We start from the raw sequence: 6,000 nt of genomic DNA, 5'->3' as shown, positions 1-6,000 counted from the left end.
ATTACATGTTCCCATTAAAAACAGTCCCCACTACAATTCATCTAATTGCCCAGGGTCTCATGTAATGATGAATAAAGTTTTAGAGTAATTGAAAATACAATTAATAGCACCCAGGGCAGTAAATAAATCACTAAGTTCATTAATTCAAAATACTCAAAGACAATTTACAAGACCAGTCACTATAAAATAATTTTACCTACAACAAAAGAATAGAAAAGGAAAAAGTAATTTTAAAAAAATTTACTTTCAACAGTGCAGGAAAAGACATTAAATATTATCAAAACTTAACATATGCTATTTTAACCAGACGTTTATTAAAAGCACTACTTTGGGGATCAAAGTAACAACTTCTCAGAGCTTTGTATTGTGAGGGGAGGAAGGAGAGGAGGAGGAGGGATCAAGCAACCTATTATGGCTCTGCCATTAACTATTTGACATTGGGGAAATCATTTAACCTGTCTAGGCCTCAGTTTCCTTATTTATAAAATTAAGAGTGTTGGATTAAATAATGAGTTCCTAACCTTTTTCAGTCCAATTCTTTATTTGGCTTCCAATAAAACCTTCCCATGTCCCTATTCAAAATGAAAGGAAAAATTACTAGAATTTACCATGTATAGCTCACAAATTAAATAAAATAAAGAGATTAACTTCATAAAGAAAATCTAAGTGTTTACAAATTTATGCAATCCACAGATTTTTCCCACTAACACTGTTGCTTCTGAAATATTTCAGTAAAATGATATTATTATTTACCATACTTTCTTGACAAGCTTCTTGTATCCTCTAAGGTTTCCATACCTCAGGTCAGTAATACTTGGATTAGATAATCTACAAGATTCCTTCATTATTTCAAATTCCATGCTTTATATAATAATTAATAAATTGTTAAAGATTCAATAGCAAGAATTATTTGCAAAGACCATAGAATTTTCCATCTAGAGCAGTTCTTAACTTTTTTGTATTATGGACCCCTTTGGCAGTCTAGGGAATCCTATGGCTCCCTTTTCAGAATAATATTTTTAAGTGCAGAAAACAAAATCCATAAGATTGCAAAGGAAACCAATTATATCAAAATATAGTTATCAAAATATTAAAAAAAAAAGTTCAGGTTAGGAACCCTGATCAAGGGAGTGCAAAGGACACAAATGATGATAGTACAGATTAAGACATGATTGAGTACTAACAGAGATAAAACAGAAAGGGTCATGAAAAGAGGGACCACTTTAGTTGAAAGAATCAGGAAAGGTCTCATGGAGGAAGTGACAACTGACCTCTGCTTTGAAGGAAGGGAAGTATACCAACAGGAAGAGATGGGATTTGGAGGGGTAGAAAGGTCATTAGAAGTCCTTTTCCTAGTTTAACCCTCCTCATTTTACAGAGGAGGAAATGAGGCCCAAGATCACGAAGAAAGGAAGCATCAGAGGCAGGATTTGAACACAGGACCTCTAAAACCAATATTCTTTCCACTGGTATTCTTCAGTCTTTTTATAGAGTCTTTTCTTTCCTTCTGTACCTACAGTTCACCTGCTGCAAGAACATCAAAAGTTATATTCAGCTCTAGTCAGTTACATTCAGGTCACCAAGGAACCTAGAACCTAGAAAGACCATTGTATTTGCTGTAACTAATCAGTTAATGGAACTTTGGTCTCAAGACAAAATCAGTGTGTGGTTTTAAGGCATGGATTCTCCTTTTCAATCTAAAATATAATGTCTTTGTTATGTGAATGCAACTGGGGTGAAAGTATCAGAGAAGAGAGTTCCATGCCACATGTTCTGGAGAGAGCAAGAGTAGAAGTCATTCCTCCCTTTAAAGACTGAATGAATGGGCAGCTCTCTCTGCCTCAATGGTCAATGAGAGAATTCACCCAAAGTACCAAGGTGTGTGGCACTGCGCCAGACGCCAGATAGACCAGTGTAAGTGGCCCAGCATCCCAAAGATTGAGGTGGCTACCTGTTCACTCCTACTGCATGTGCTTAAGAAATTCAAGCTGTATTCTGAATGTTTTAACGATCTAAGGCATGGGTTTTCTTGGGGGGTGTTTATGAAATTGAATGGGGAGGAAATTAAGCTATTTTCACTAAGCTCTAACTGAATTTGTAGTATTTCCTTTAATTACAATTTTTAAAAAATTATTCTAAGAGTGGGTCCATTCATAGGCTTTATCAAATTGCCAGACAGCCTATGACATAAAAAAAGGTTAACAACCTTTAGTTGGACATATCACTAATGATGTAGCATCGATACCAAGGATTATATTGCCTTCATCCAATATATTTATACAAAGACATTAATGTTATAGCAGATTAGTCTTTGGATTTTTAGAGCCTTGTTGACTTGAATTTGAATGCTTTGGCAGAGAACTGGAACAATTATTTAGATGATTCATGCCAAAGAGAACAATCCACTCTGAATTACCTGGATTAGTTATTTGTTTGATCAAATAATTGCCAGCTCTCCAATTCATATGTGGCAACCTAGCCCAGACTCTGGGAGTAGATAGTCTGTTTGGTTTTGGTTTTTAATAACTGTGAAATGTGGGATTTAATCTTATAATTGCTCATGGAAAGTAAAAAGTTGAGAGCAAGAAGAAAGAACCTAAAATAAATGACAACAGCTTAACTGATATATAATGAGGTCAGTTGCTCACTTGAATTTTCTCTCTGTGAAATTTGGCTGAGAAATTATCTCACTGTAATTTTGTCTTTGGGAATTGAATTATTTGGTTTGGCTGTCTCTATTCATCAACCTAAGCAACTGCCAAGACTTCTATTTGTAGAGACAATCTAAAACATCCTTTTGCCAATTAATTTTTATCTTGATTTATAAAATATCTGGTCCTTTGATGGAACAGCTTATGTACATGCAAAATTACATTTACATAATATCAGAACTTCCTAGAACATACTACTGAGCCCTTTTAAACCTGACCCTTCTAGCTTCCTCGTTTCTGTTGAAGGTACCACCATTTTTCTAGTCACCTTGGAATCAACCCTAGCTTTACTCTTTTTCATTGCCCCACTCCTCCACTCATTCATGTGTCAAATCTTTGTTAATTCTAACTATAGACTTTGTGAGGCCTGCTAGTCTTGTGGATAGAGCACTGTATCTAGAATCAGGAAGGAGTTCAAATCTTGCCTCTGATGCCATATGATCACAAATAAGTTACTGAACCTCTGTTACCTTCAGTTTCCACTTCTGTAAAATACTATCAGATTTGGAGCTACCTCACAGGGCTTCTATGAGGGTCAATGAAATGATAAATGTGAATACTTTGAAAAGTTTAAACTGCTAGATAGATTTGATTTGTTATTATTGTCTAAGAGTTCTTGCATCCACCCATCTCTGCCATTTTCAGTGACAACTTACTTAAAGCTCCCATTACCTCTCTATCTGCCCATTTTAATAATAATCTTATCTGGTTTCTGTCCCTCAGTGTCTTCCCCCTACAATCTATTCCACACAGTCTTTACAAAATTGTCCTGTTAATCCACAATTCACATTACTCTCCTACCCCAAACCCTCTAGTAGATCCCACTAATTAACAGATAAATAAACATCATTGTTTGGTACTCAAAGTCTTCTGTTATCTAAGTCCAACCTACCTTTCCAAACTTATTTCATACTTTTCTCTCTGCTCCTGTTAAATTGGATTATTCTTGCCTCTGGACATTCATTTAGATCAGTGCCATACCTGGAATGGACTTCCCTTTCTTTGGTATCATGCCTTTCTCTCTCCAGGCATCCTTCACCTTCTCAAGTCAGGGGCCAACACTTTCACGAGATGAATTCCCTGATATCCCCAAATAAAGTGATCCCTCAGTCCTTGACCCATTTAATTTGACTACTTCTACGCACTAAATCAGACATTATCATAATTATGTCCGTATCCCCTTGTAAACTCATTCTGAGTAAGGACTAGGTAATTTTTAATCTTCATATACCACACACAGTGCTTCACAGCAGTATTATATAGTGTTGAGAATGCTGCACTTGGAATCAGGAGACCCATGACCCTAACGCTTCCATATCAGTAAAACAGAAAAAGAAGTGGGAGCAGGATATAAAATGATATCTTCTCAGTGAACCTAGCTGGATTTTTTGCCTATCAAAGGGGTCTATGACATAAAACAGGTTGAGAACTCTTGGTCTAAATGATTTTCTCAAAGAACTGATTGCTGCACCTACATGATCAGGTGTTTCCTAGCTCTTTCCATGTACCTTTGAATTCATTCCCCCCTCATTTCTCCAGAAAAATTTCCCCACTATCCTTCCCGTTCTCTTTATCTGTCTCTCACTATTTGTTGGCTCCTCCTTAATGCTTACAAACATGCTCAGGTCTCCTCTATCCTACAAAACCCCCTCACTTGATCCTACTGCCCTTCCTGGTTATAGTCTATCTTTTCTCCCATAGCTAAACTCTGAGAAAATAGTCTTCTGACTCAGTCTCAACTTCATCCTCTTCTTTCACTTTTTTTCTTTAATCCTTGCCCCCACCCCTTGACTCTTGCCTTTATCTTCACTCAACTGAAGCTGCCCTTTCTAAAGTTTTGGATGATTTCTTAAGTCAGTAAGCATTTATTAAGGACTTAATTAGTCAGGTACCCAATACAAAAACAAGCAATGAGGAAAGACACTCAGTCCAGAAAGAGCTTAAGTTTTAATGAGGGAAGATAACACTTAAAAGGTAGTTGAAAAGCCTTGGATGTGGGTTGGAGAATGGAAGAGTAAAGCCATAGGGGAATAGTATTGAAAGTTTAGAGAGCTAAGAAAGCAACCTGGAGAGGAATAAAGCCAGTCCTGTCTTGGACATCCTCTTTAAAATAGTTTCTGGGAGAAAAGAAAAGTTAAAGGGAAAGTTGAAGGGTTAGAGGATTTTTTGAGTGTGAGAAGTCTAGGGGTAAAGTGAACTTGCAGGGTGCTGGTGGCACAATGGATAAGTGTACTAGGCCTGGAGTCAGGAAGAATGGAGTTCAAATCCGGCCTCAGAAACCAACTATACGACCTTGGGCAAATCACTTAATCACTTTCTGTCTGTTTTTCAACTGTAAAATTTAGTATTTAGTAGTATTTACATTCACTCTATGTTAGGTGGGCAGGGACCTGTTGTCCAATTTATTAGCTCCAGAGTGAATAGGACTTAAGGCTTTAAAATCTAAGGCAAAAAATCTAGCCAGTAAACCCAAAAGAAAAAAAGCAGCTTTTGGCCATGGAAGTGTACCTTCCCCTGGGTAGAGCACCCCAGGAAAGGATGGAGAGGAAAGGAGAAGACAGGAGAGGAGAAGACAGAAGAGGAGGGGAGAGGAGAGGAGAGGAGGGGAGAGAAGAGGAAAGGAGAAGAGAGGAGAGGAGAGGAGAGGAGAGGAGAGGAGAGGAGAGGAGCTACTTATTCACAGGTTGCATTTGTCCTTCATTCTCAAAGAGCACCAAGACATGAAGAAGATGACATAACTTGCAGTTGACTTTGATTTGAGTGAGGGAAGGCTGTGCAAGGTCACCAGTCTCACTTTCTCCTCAAGTACGTATCTCACTCAGAGTGAGAATGTGATAAGGCCCCTAGCCTAAAAGGGTCAGGATTCCCTACTGCATCCTGGGCCATTTCCAGTCATCCTGATGAATATCAGCCACCGCACCCAGAAGGCTCGGGAGGAGAAAGTGAGGCTGGTGACCTTGCACAGCCCTCCCTCCCTCAAATCCAAATCAACTGCAAGTCATATCTTGATGTCATGGTCCTCTTCAAGAATGAAGGACAAACACAACAACTGTCAAATGGGGATAAAAACAATATCTACCTCACAGGGTTGTTGAGAGGATCAAATGAAATAATATGTAAAGCACTTAGCTCATAGTAAGTGTTTAATAAATGTTTATTCCTTTGTTCCCCTTGGTAGAGGAGGTCTAGAGAGTCAGGAGTAAAGCCAGATCTAAAGGCATTTTCTCAGTCCTCATCCTTCTTTACCTCTGAATGCTTTTCTCCTTGATACTCCACTCTCTCTGTGTTC

Source organism: Notamacropus eugenii, chromosome 7 (genome assembly GCF_028372415.1).
Source record: "Notamacropus eugenii isolate mMacEug1 chromosome 7, mMacEug1.pri_v2, whole genome shotgun sequence".
Classification (NCBI taxonomy): domain Eukaryota; kingdom Metazoa; phylum Chordata; class Mammalia; order Diprotodontia; family Macropodidae; genus Notamacropus; species Notamacropus eugenii.
Note: the sequence above shows the minus strand (reverse complement) of the source record.